This window comes from Castor canadensis, chromosome 17 (assembly GCF_047511655.1).
Source record: "Castor canadensis chromosome 17, mCasCan1.hap1v2, whole genome shotgun sequence".
In the NCBI taxonomy this organism is placed as follows: Eukaryota; Metazoa; Chordata; class Mammalia; order Rodentia; family Castoridae; genus Castor; species Castor canadensis.
The window spans coordinates 52,216,693-52,230,136 of NC_133402.1; the positions used below are offsets into that span (position 1 = coordinate 52,216,693).

At 42.8% G+C, this 13,444-nt stretch overlaps 1 protein-coding gene across 1 annotated transcript in view; it reads left to right on the plus strand.

The window, feature by feature from the left end:
- Positions 1 to 10,061: 10,061 nt before the first annotated feature.
- Positions 10,062 to 13,444, plus strand: part of Col6a6 (collagen type VI alpha 6 chain) — a 147,551-nt gene continuing 144,168 nt past the window's right edge. The window contains exon 1 of the mRNA XM_074059390.1: positions 10,062 to 10,245. The gene's annotated coding sequence lies outside the window, so the exon portion shown is untranslated. The remainder of the gene's footprint in view (positions 10,246 to 13,444) is intronic.

Here is a 13,444-nt window from a genome sequence, read left to right on the forward strand (position 1 = left end):
AGATTAAGTATTTTTCTTTTCATTCTTCTTAGGTAACTGCACCAAGAGATATGTTTTTCCAGGACAATTGATTGTACTTCCTAAGTCACTGTTACAGTTTCTGCCTTATGATTCTTAAATAATGCTTAAGTGGTAGATGGTATGCTTTCAGACTGAGAGCTCACACTTCTAGCAGTTTTATATCTTAATGTAAATTTAATTATTATGGGTGTGAAATTTAATTATTGTTAATGTGAAACTATAGCCTTGGAAAACGTAATATCTTGATCACTATAATAGAAACACAGGTATGCCTTAGCTTAAACTTGTAAATAATTGGAAAGAGATGAAGGACCTTAAGTCAGTCATGATGGCTCCCCTCTGTCATCCTAGCTACTCAGGAGGCAGAGATCAGATCTTGCAAAAAGTTAGCAAGACCCCATCTCAACCTGTCATCCCAGCTATGCATGGAGGCATAAATAAGAAGATTGAAGTCTAGGTTGGCCCAAGCAAAATTGAGACCCTATCGCAAAAATAACTATAAGGCAAAAAGGGCTGGGGGTGTGACTCAAGTAGTAGAGTGCCAGCCTAGCAAGCATGAGGCCCTGAGTTCAACCGCTTTACCACCAGGAAGAAAAACCAAAACTCAAAATTTACCTCGAAGATGTATCATGCTGCTGACCAAGGAATTTTCTTACAAACTTTTGAGAACTTCAGAATCATATCATTAGATCTAAATAGAGCAAAATTTTTGGTGCTTTGCGTTGTGCCAAGAAAAGTAAACCAGAGAAAGACAAACACTGTATAGTATCATTGATACATGAAATCTAAGGAGAAAAAAGTCAAGCTCGCAGAAACAGAGGGGAATGGTGTTACAAGATGAGTAAGTTCTGAAGATCCAATGTATAGTGTGGTGACTGTTGTTTACAATAAAATGTGTTTTATACTTGAAATTTGCTTAGAATACATCTTAAGAGTTCTCGATTTAAAAAAAGGTAACTGGGAGGTGATGGATGTGTTAATTAGCTGATTATGGTAGTCATTCCACGATGTATATGGACACCAAATCATTGTGTTGTATAGGTGAGATTATATATATAATTTTGTCAGTTATACTTCAGAAAAGCTGAAAAGATAAACAAATGTATTTAAAAGGCATAATAAGAGGCAATTAAACTAAGATGGGGTCCTTAGGGTGAGCCCTGATCTGATATGATTGCTGTGCTTTTAGAAGAGAAAGTTAGGACACAGGTAGGTGGAGAGAGAAGACACAGGAAGACGATGGCTACCTACAAGCGAAGAAGAGAGGACTCAGAAGAACCCAATCCTGCAGACACCTAGATGTTGGACTTTCGATCTCCACAACCACGAGTCAATCCCTTAAAATAATTTTTTTTGTATAAGTCACATATCCCACAAAAGGAAAACTTTGGAAAATGCACTATATTAGATCAATCCACCTTTGTGACAAGAAAATACATACCATTAAGCTTATGAGTTTCAACCTTTCTTGTAGGTTTTATGTAATTTCCACTTTGGATAGATTTGGTTACCTGGATTAGGCACTCAGTCAACACACTGAATTATTTTAGCTGTAGCCAAGAAAACCAACCCTTGTCAGATAAAGGAAAATCATACTCTAAACCAGCTTTTGGAGTGTTTTTCAAAAATCTTCAAGCTCATTGTTGACTTGAGCTAACCAGCTCCAGTGAGGCCCACACCCTCACCCAACCCTCTGTGAACAACACCAGCATGCTTCGCCCACACTGATGTACCTCGCGTGGAGTTGCAAATGTTTCTAAGGTATTCTTGTGGGCAGATGGGTGTTAGCCTACCTCCTCCGCCAGCATCATAGGACCAGCAGGGGCAAGGGTAGCCAACTGGGACAATTTGGGGGCAGGCAAGGACTCAGAAGAGTGACAGGGATCAGTGTAAAAGCTTGCCTTCCTGCCACCTCAAGAGGATTTTATATTCTGTTTGGTTTGGTAATGTGAGTCTCAATTGTGTTACAATTTCCTTTGCTGGTGCCATTCCCATTCCACACTTCTGGGAGCTCACACACTGACCAGGGCATGCAGACTCTAACAGTCTCTCCAGCTGCTGTCACTTTTTCCTTCTTCCCCTCCATATTGGATTCCATATGCTGAAGGCTGTGCTGAAGGCTGTGCCGCAGGCTCCCAGGGCCTGCCAGAGTGCCAGAGAGTTCATCCTTCTTCTGAATCACTCAGCCAACAGCAAATAGGGTATATAGCTAAAGTGTCCTCTGCACTGTTTCCCAGAGTTCCCCAGTGGGACTGAGCTCCAGCTGTCCATGGTGATAACACAGCCTTCATCTTCCTATCATCTTACTTACCCACTCCCCTACTTTGCACACGAACTCTTGTCTCAGGATTTGCTTTTGGGGGGCAAAAAAAAAAGAGTGGAGGTGGGGGGCAAATTAAGACAGTCTTGGTGCCTAGCACAGAGAATGCAGTAAAGTTCAATTGAATTGCACTGACAAACACATAGGAGATATTGCTGTCGCCATCTTTGGAAACATAACCCACCACCCATACCTTGTCTGCCAGATTGTTTGTATGTGTGTTACCCCACATTGGCTGCCTGGATCATTTTCTGAGTTTCCATCTTGGCTTCAACAATTAACATCTATGCAAATAAGCTTGGACAGCCCCCTTGGCTTTGTGTGGCTGTTTCTTTATCTGCAAAAGATCCCGGCCACCTGAATTTAACTAATTTGTTGTGGTTATGTCTCTATTGTCTGAGTCTTTAGATAGATGGTTCTCTAGGGTTTACTTGTACTTTCCTGGTTGTAATTCAGAAATTAAGGAAAGATTTGTGAGTGTCCTTTTGGACCCAATGGCCAAAGTGAAGTGCTTGGGAGTGACAGCAGCGTCTATGAGGGAAAGTTCCCATAAACAAAATCAATTTCGGGGTCGGTGGATAGATTCACAAGATCCAGTTTCCCCTCCCTTGATGACCTTAGAGGGTGATGATTTGGTTGATTACAGGAACTAGTGTATTTACTTATGGAAAGTCAGAGAAATTTTACTACACTGTGGGTCTTATTTGTTTTCTGTTTCTTTAACATGGAATATTTGCCATCTCGAAAAGAGAATTTGGAAATTTTCTGCTGAATCCTAATTATACTCTAATGGCCTATAAGAGTGAATTGAGCCCTCATAAAATGTGCAAGTAGAATAAATCACACAGTGAAAGAATTGGCTCAATGCCTCTCGCTTCTTAACATTTATTTGACTGAGCAGGGAAGAAGTCTTCCTCTACTCTGACTTCATGGCTGATTCAAAAATCTCAGAGCTTAGAAAGGATGTCTGTGCTTGACTGCTCAGGGAAGTAACTGCACTGGTACCCTTGGTATGAAGTGAAGTCTGACAATCAGTGGCATAAAATTCATGGATGTGTTATTGCAAGGTTAATAATGAAGATTGGTACTTGTAAGACTGTGTCGCCTGAGAGTGCACAAAGTTAAGGTAATATCACTTATACCAGTATCAACTGACCAAGTAACTGGGAGAGTCTCAGTGATTTCACTTCTTATCTGACCTCTCTGGTCTTCCTAGCCACAATAAGAACTTGAACCTGTCCCTGTCCAAAAATGAGGATGAGTGGCCGACCAGAGTCGTTCTTCAGAGATGACTGGTCCACCTTCACCTACTTGAGGTTTTACTGTATCACCTTAGAATCCCGGTAGCACGTCATGAGGTTGTACTGGAATTCTCCCCATTTTCTGACTATAAAAGAAGTTAGGGTTTTCTTAGTCCTAGGTTTTCTTTCTTCTTTCTTTCTTTCTTTCTCTTTCTTTCTTTCTTTCTTTCTTTCTTTCTTTCTTTCTTTCTTTCTTTCTTTCTTTCTTTCTCTCTCTCTCTCTCTCTCTCTCTCTCTCTCTCTCTCTCTCTCTCTCTCTCTCTTCTTTCCTCCCTCTCTCCCTTCCTCCCTCCCGCCCTTCTTTCCTCCCTCCCTCCCTATCTTCTTTCCTCCCTCCTTTCCTTTCCCTCTTTCCTTCTCTCTTTCTTTTTTTGGCAGTACTGGGGATTAAACTCAGGGTCTTGTGCTTGCTAGGCAAGTGCTTCCACCACTCGAGCCATGCCCCAGTTCTTTCTTAGCTTGTTTTTCAGATAGGATCGCAAAGCTTTTCCCCAGGGAAGTCTCAGACTCTGACCCTTTTAACCTCTAGAGTGGCTGGAGTTACAGGCATGAACTATCATGCACAACTCTAGATCTTCTTTGGAATGACAAAAGGAGAACTTAACCTAAAGTGTGCAGGCTCAGAACTCCTGTATTGTAGACATCCTCTACATGTTCCTTTCCCCACCTCTGGTCTACTTTATGAACTTAAAGTCCTCTTGAACTTGTCTTACCCTTGAGAGAGAAGCTATGCTATCATTAATAAGATGACCGTCCTCTCAATACCACGGCTGAGTGAAATTACAACTCTAACATTTCCTCCTTTCTTGGCCATATTTCTTGAAAGAGTCCACTCTTTTTCCATCTCCAATCCACTGAGCTCTGACCACCCCTCTCACCCACATCACTGGAGTAGCAGTCACAGACTCTTTGCATGGCCAAGGCCAAACAACATTTCCCAAGCCAAGCCTTCCTGATCTCTCTGTGGCCTTTGGCACCATTCATGAGTCACTTCCTGCAAAGCGATCCCGCTGTGGCTTCTGGGTTAGGTCTTTTCCCTGGACTCCTCCTTCTCACTGGCCATTCCTATCACTAGTCACCATATGCTGGAGTCTTAAGATCTTAACATCCTTAAGGTCATATGGTTCTGACCTTCTGCCAGTCAGTCTTCCCACTGGCCTGAACTCCCTTGGCATCTGCTCATGCTTTAAACGTTAGTTACTTCCCAGGGCTCTGCTCTCAACCCTTTTCCTACAACAGTCTACTACCCTTCATAAACAGAAGTCATTCCATGTCACTCCTCTGACCCAAACCCTCCATTTCTCCTTGCAACCTGCCCCCTTCCCCTACCTGACTGATTTCATGTCCTCCCACACCTCTCCATAGTCACCTGCTTTAGCCATGTTCACCCCTTCTTTTCTCTTCAATGCCCAGCTGTGCTCATGCCTTACGACCTTTTCATTGACTGTTTTCGTGCCTGCAACATTTTTTACTCAAATATTCAGACTTACTTTTGTTTTGATTTGTAAAAGAATTTTATTTTTTAGGATGTGCAGCCTTGATCAAACTTCTTGTTTGTTCAAGACTTTTCCCAAAGTCACCTTCTCATTGCATTATAATGATAAACTTCGCTGGGTTCAATGCCCAGCACTGCAAAATACAAAACAAAACAAGACAAAACCACTGTAATCTCCCCCACCGTTCAATAAACAGTTCCCAGTCTCTTCCCCAAGCAGCACAGAGCGGTGATCTTGGTTGCTGGATCCTCGATGTGTTTCCCCAGGATCCAGAACACTGCCTTCAACAAGCGGGTGCTCAGTGAGTGATGGATGAGTGAATTCATCTCATCCACGTCTGTGGCTCCAACTACCAATTTCTTTTGATGAACTCAAATCTACATCTCCAGTTCAAGACTCACACCCTACCCTGAGACCTACAAGCCCGTCTGATCACTGGGCATTGTTACCTGAACAACTCCCAGGCATTTCAGACTAGAAATATCCAAAACAGGATTATTTTCTTCCACCTTCCTCCCCAAGCCTCCTTCTCCTCCGTGTTCACTATCTCAGCAAATGGTGCTGCCCTCACATAGTCATAATCTGGAAACCTTAGATTTCTCCTGCCTGCTAACTCTCATTTGATCCATCACCTGCCACCACCCGCCACCACCTCCTTCTCTAACCTCATACCATGCCCCCCCCATTGCCTGGACTTTGGCCACCACTGAATTCCACACTTTCTCATATCTACCTTATTTTCCTTCCTCCTCTCAACCTTTCTCATCCAACCCCATGCCCAGTGTTTATCTTAAGCTCTACCTCTTTCCAGGGCTGGGTCCTCCCACAGTGCCTGGTGCATACAGACCTTTACCAGGTCCTGGGTCCTGGGTGCTGGTGCTGAGGTGCTGAGGTCCTAAGGGCAGAGGCTATGTGTGATTGCAATCCAGGTATCTGGTATCCACCATACAGTAGGTGTTTAATACATGTTTGATAAACTAATAGAACCAAATAACCCAACAAGATGTCTGTGCTGAGTATATTAGTTAAATTTATTTTTAAAATGTATAAAGTATTCATGACATTAGATTTGGCAAAGGATTGTTATTATGACACAAAAGGGATAAGCAACAATAGAAAAAAAAGGGAGGCTTCTGGCTTGACTCAAGTGGTACAGTGCTTGGCTGGCAAGTGTGGAACCCTAAATTCAAACCTCAGTACTACTAAAAAAAAGAAAAAAGAAATAAATTGGACCTCATCAAAATTTAAAACTTTTGAGCTTCAAAGGACACCATTATAAAAGTGAAAAAGACAACCCACAGAACGGGAGGGAGTATTTGCATATCATTAATATGAGTGTTGACTATATAAAGCACTCTTAGAACTAATAATAAAAAGATAAATAACCCAATTAAAAGGGAACAAAGGATATGAATAGACATTTCCTTAGGGAAGATACACTAATGGACAATAACCACATGAAAAATTACTCACCAACATCAGAGAAATTCAAATCAAAACCATCATGAGCTATCCCTTCAGACCCATCAGGATGACTGTCATGAAGTCAGACAGCAAGTGCAGACAGGATGTGAAGAACTTGGAGCCCTTGTACATTCCTGGTGAGAATGTTAAATGATGTGTGTGGAAAACAATAGGCATATGAATTATTGCTCAGTAAAGCTGTAAAAAATGTAAAAATGGGCCAAGTATGATGGTGTACACCCGTGATCCCAGCTACTTGGGAGGCAGAGGCAGAAGCATCTCAAGTTCAAGGGCAGCCTGGGTAAAGATAGCAAGACTCTGACTCACAAAACAAAATAAACAACAAAAAAAGAACTGGTGGTATGGCTCAAGTGGTAGATTTCTTGCCTAGTATGAGGAACGTGCTGGGTTAATCCTCAGGACCACAAAAATAAAATAAAATTTAAAAATTAAATACACAGATAGATAGATAGATAGATAGATTACAATTATAAAAATGACTCCACTCTTCACAGGGCTGGCCTGGAGTAAGTATTTGATATACAGATAGTCCCTGACTTTAGATGGTTCCACTTTTTTTTTTTTATGACAGTGCAAAAGGTACACACATTTGGCAGAAAATATAATTCGTTTGAATTTTATTTTCACCTGGGCTATTGATATATGGCACAATACTCCCTTACCATGCTAAGCTGTGGCAGTGAGCCACAGCTCTCTGTTACCCATGCAACCACAGGGTAACTACCAATCCTCTTCAGGGCACCGTGCTCTAAGCTATGACCTGGTACATAGTTGTGTTGAAAGCATTTCCCATGTATGATGGGTTTGTTGGGACAGAACTCCATTATAAATGGTGGCGCTCCTGTAAATATCCTGCTAACGAGTGAAGGAAGGAAGGAAGGAATGTGGAGAAAACAGACTTGACAATGGCAAGGGGACATGGAAACAGCAGGAGGTCAAGTGACGTGAGCCATTACTCCAGCTCTGGAGATCCAGATTGGGGTGGAGTGTGGCAGGAGAGCAGGAAATGGGCAAGAGGGAAAAATGCAGAGAGAGGGAGCACCTTGAGTTGCTGCTCTCCAGGCAGTGGGTGGAGGAGGGGGGGTGTCCTACACACCCTCCAGCCAGCAGAGTCATTAATCAGATGTGTGGGTTTAAAGATCTGTCAGAAGAATGAAGGATGAATTGGCAGAAATTGGGGTGTGTGAGATGAGTGAAGGGGAAGGTGGGACTTTGAAAGATCAAATGGAAGGCAATCTCAGTAGCTTGAGCATCACAAGTGTGAAAGTCTAGCTGGGCTGGGTTCTGGAGATATTTCAGAAGTCAACACGGATCTTCCTGGGCTAATGGTAGCTGACTTTATTCCAAATGCTTGACTTGTGAATGATCCCATAGTGTCACTGGTAGACCAGTTTGTGTTGTGATGGTATTAATGACCAGTTGATGAGGTTGTCATGCTTCTAAAATTCATCCAGACACATATGGTGCCCACACTTCTTCTTAAGTTACAGATGCTACTGAAGAGGCTCTGGGAAATACAGCATACACTGGTTACTTGCCCATTGTTTCTGTGGTCCAGAAATCAAGGGTTGCACAATGAGAAAAACTGGGGTCACTTTAGGCAATCACCCGCATTTACAAAGCCCAAGAACTTCTCTTCTTTCTGTCTTTTTGCTCTAGGCTGGAGGAAAGGAAGTCAAATTCTTTGGGTGCTGGTGTAAGTTTGATCCAGTTGTGAAAACTGATTTGGACATCTGAAGGTACTGGGCACCACATAGAGAAACATTCCAAACAGGAGACATCTCTAAACAATAGCAAAGGACTCAGCCCGCTGTTAAGGCAGTGACACCAAGCCTTCCCATTAGACTAACTTGGCCATGGATCACAGGCCCACGACTTCTAGGAGCTCTTCCAACTGACTGGCTTTCTTATGGGGCCATCACAGAATGATTATTGTCTGCATATGTCAGACACCTTTCAAAGTAGCTTTGGATGGGCTGGCAATTGGCTAGAAACCCTGCCACTCAGGAATCACATCTGTCTCTTTTGATAATAACCCTGCAATCAGAAAAGTATATTTGTGTTATGAAAATATAAAAATTTGACATGTTTGATTGTAATAATTGTAGGTAAAAGCAATACTAATTGGAGACATGGATGTTTGTTTTGTTGATTTTCCAATGTTTCCCCAGCTATCCTTTGCAAAGCAAAGATTCATCATTTTGAAGCCATTTGCCCTGGTGCTGCTCTGCCAAGTCTATGACCTAGAGCATTCAAGGATGGACACTGGAAAGTGTTATTACTATCTACACTCCATTAAGAAACGAATGCATGTTTAGGATGCATCTGGTGAGTGGTCTTGATCAGCTTTGAAGTTATGCCTCAGATTTTAGAGCAATTGCCATTCCATGGCACACAGCTTTCATTTTGAACTTGTGACCTGCAAGTTTAAAGTTGACACCTGGTGTTCTATACAGAATAGCAGGTAATGCACGTTCCAGAGTGAGACTGTCTGCATTCTGTGTCCAGTTGTGCAATGTACAAGCTGACCTCCGTTTAATTTTTTTCTTCACTTAGGAATGACACCAAATAGCAAGCTTTGAGAATCAAACTTCTGGCTCCCCTGAAGTGGACTGGTGCTCCCTTTGCTTGGGACCTCTTTTCCTGGCTTTTATGCCTGGCTAATCTTCATTTAAGTTAAGCTTCATTTGACCTTGTGAGTTTAAGTTAGGACACCCTCCTCTGTGTTCCCCTGGTGCTACTTACCACTCTTTTTCCCATGTGTGACTCCCCAACCAGACTGTGAGCTGAGATGTCAACTTTATAGGTTTTGTATCCGGGCACCTAATAGCAGTGCATAGCAGGTGCTGAACTATTTTGTGAAACGAATAAATGCACACAGAAAGGAATGGAGTAGAAGAAAGAGTAGTGGATGTTCTGGAAAGAGCGGAGGGGCCCCTCGCTGGCACTTGTCCTCCCAGGCAAAAGGAAGAAGTCTCTTCCATCTAAAGAACCTCAAGCCACCTCGCCTAGACCCTGACTTCTGAAACAAATAAACAAACAAACAAAAAACAAAAAACCAACACAAGGAAAGCCGCCGCCAAGGAGCAGCAGTTCCCACAGTAGGAGCAGAGCTGCCGCCTTCCGTGTGCCTTGGCCCGCGCACCCCGCCTGTCTCTGGGGCGCAAAGAAGGGGAGCACCAAGATCGCTCCAATTTCCCCGCCCTCCATGTCCTCCAGGGTCGGCAATTGAGGTTGAGAATTCCACGTAGGAGAAAAGCCTGCAGGGCAGTTTCAGCGCCCAAGATCCCCTCCACGCGCGCTTGCGTCGCCTCCCCAAGGCTGCGCCCCTCTCTCGGGAGACCACGTGCGCTGGGCCCGGGGCCGCCGGGGCGGAGAGGGGTCGGCCAGGGGCGGGGAGATCAGGGTTTATATATCGAGCAGAGGGGTGGGAGCTGCCGCCCGCCCGCCTGCCCGCGGGACACCGGGAGTCCAGAGGTTGCCCACACGCCGCCTGTCCCGTGCGGGTCCCTGAGGTCTCCAGAGTCCTTGGTCAGCGCTGGGCTGGCGCGCTGGGGACGTGCGCTCTGCCCGCCCGGAGCCTGGAAGTGCGGGACTGGGGTTGTGTGGAAGTTTCCCCGAGGTAAGTGCAGGAGTCCAAGTCCGAGGGGACAGTAGGAGCCAGAACTAGGTTACGTGTTGGATGCCATGGGGTCAGCTATAATAGAGGGGGCTGTGTGACAAGGACAGCTGTGGAAAGGAAGAAGTGAATTTCAAAGGACCAAAATTCACCCCCTCCAAACAGAGTCAGCTGCACCTCTCTTTCTTTTAGCTTTCTGCAAAATCTGACTGTTGGTGAGTTACAACACACTGTTGTCATTCTCTGCTTTGGGCTCCAACTTCCCCCACTGCACACCCGGGAGCCTCCAAGGGTGAGAAATGCCTCACCCAACACTGTGTCCCCACGCCCTGAACAGGGCCCCGGCGCGTGGCAGGCACACAGAGCCACTCTGAGAAGGAATCAATGAGAGCAACCAGTGCGGGTAGGAAGGGACACGGCCAAGCTCTGCATATGCAGCTGGTGCTTTTGCGTCTGCATCTCACACTAGTTTATTCAAGAGTGTTGGGTTTTTCTTGTTGTCTGCGGTAGGGCGGCAAAGCAGACAAAGTGCATCTTTAAAAACAAAAACGCAGTTCCCAGTGACATTCCGTTGTGTGTAGAACCCCGACTTCCTGGCTCAATGTCAACTGCGCAAATAGTTTTGATGAGGGGAGGAGGAAAGGGCTGGAAGAGAAGGAAAATCTTGGAATTAGGAAGTGATTTTCTTTCCTTCAGTGTCCTCTCTTGATAAAGATTCCTGTTTTACCTGCCTGTCCTTCATTTTTTAAAAGTGTATATTGACAGTTCAAGAGTTTCACCTTGTCATTTCAGACATGTATATATCCTGCTTTAATCTCCCCTAATATTCAACAGCTTACAGTGGCTTATGTTATCTTAGCTTCCTATATGGATGGAATGTTTCAATATTTTTCACTCCTTAATGTATTCCTGTACGAAAACAGAACTATGAAACCTGTTGAAATTGTTCTAAGGAGGGGAGAGAGATGAGGGAGGATGATGGAGGGAGTGAATCTAAGATATTTTGTAAATGCATATGTAAATCTCACAATATATCCGCCTGTACAACTATTATATGTAAAAAAGCAAATATTTACAAGGTTTTCTTGTAACAATCCAAGTTAAGACTTTCTAGTCAGAAGCACTTTAATAGTTTGCAATCATTTTAAGGGGAATTAAAAAAAATATCTTGCTGCTCCTTTTAGAGGTGTAATACCTGGAGATTTTTAAAGGAGGACTTTTGCTAGTATGTGCGTGATGGAGGGTTGTGGAGAGAGAGAGTAAGGGGGGAGTTGATAAAGGATATCTAAGATGCCACAGACTTGAGGTAGGAAGAATCCTAGAGTGCCTTTGTTCATATTTCTGTTGCTAAAGAATGAGGCCATCATCTTGCTCTTTTTTTTTTTTAAGGACTATTTGATGAGTACTATTTTCAATATGAAAATGACAAGTATGTCATTTTTTAAATTATAATGTTAAAAACTTACTGTTTAGCTTCGTCATAGATGGCATTAGGGACATAAAAATCCGGAAACTTCCCAATAATGGCTTACAATACACAGCCTTTACAGTTTTCCTTCTTAGAAGTGAAGGCGTCATCTGCTTTCTCCCTCCGTCATTTCATCCCCAAAGATTAAAAATGCAGAGATAAAAGCATTCCCTTCTACTCAATAGTTCAGCATGTTTTAGATATCACACCACGTGAAGTTAAATTTTATGATGTTCATAAGGTTTCATGTTTAGCACTCTTCATTAAGGAGTGAACGTTTTAATTTTTTTTAGTAGTAAAACCTTTTGATTTTGCTAAATCTTCTTATGAAACAATTCTACAAGATCACTGATGTTAAATATAAAATACAACTTCATTTTCCCATTCCCTTCAGATAGTCTAAATTTTAGAAAGGTTTATCATTTGGATTTTTCTTTTCTTTCTTTTTTATGGTAGTAGGGTTTGAACTCAGAGCCTTATACTTGCTAGGCAGGTGCTCTGCCACTTGAGCTCCAGCCCCTGTGTTGCTTCAGTTATTATCAGGAGCGGGTCTTACACTTCTGTCTCGCCCAGCCGGGATCCTCCTCTTTATGCCTCCTGTGTAGCTGGGGTCACAGGTTGACCTATGGTCTCACTAACTTTTTGCCTGGGCAGCTTTGAACCACACCTCCCCATCTCTGCCTCTCAAGTAACTGTGATTACAGAGATGAGCTCCACACCCAGCCTAATATGTGGAACTTTAGTGCAGGAATTATTTATTTATTTGCGTAGACAGTACCAAGAGCAGCTAATTATGTCACTAAATAAAGGTCAGATTATAAGAATTCTGAATAAAAACTGCTAGACTATTTATACATCTATATATAGCTATGCTATGTAGGTTCACTAATACAATGGTCTGGAAAATGCCTGAAAAGAACCCAGTAAATATCCCGTGCCCCTGGAATGTCCAAGACATATGAGATTGTTAACCATATCGCTAGATAATAAATAAATAAATAAATAAAGTGGTCCAGGTGAGTATGTGTTTGTAATCAATGACTGTCATTCCTACAATCCCAATAAATAAATAAATAAATACCTCTATATGTGTCAGGATTTAATTACCCAGGATTATATTTTCTGGGTAATTAAATGTTGACTAATATTTTTTCCCCTTCCTGACCTTTTCCTTGCTACGGTTGTTATTTTTTTCATTTTTAATTATTAGCATATTATAGTTGTACAGGGGTACATTGTGACATTTACATAAGTACTTGCAACATACCTGAGCTACATTCACGTCTCTCTCTCATTTATTCCGTCCTCCCTTAGAACAATTTCAACAGGTTTCATCGTTTGATTTTCATACACGAGAATGTAGCATTTCACCCTTCCCTTAGGTAATTCCTCTGCCCCTCTCACTGGTACCAACCCCAGGCGGGACCTGTTCTACCTTCCTGTCCTTCGTTCATTAAAGAAGAACATTTTTGTTAGTTTATGAAAGTTATATGGGGGCTTTCCTTGTGACATTTGCATATATACATGTATTATACCTGGAATTGGTTCATCTCCTTCATTATTCTCCCTCCTACCCCAATTCCCTTCTTATGGTGATTTCAACACTGTTATTGGATTTTCAAGTAGGAAGTGGCTTAGCTTTGCTCTCAAACAGATCTGGGTTCAAGTTACAGATGTGCTTGGCAAATTCACTTCACCTCTCTGAGCCTTTCCTTCTCATAGGGAAGCATGGAA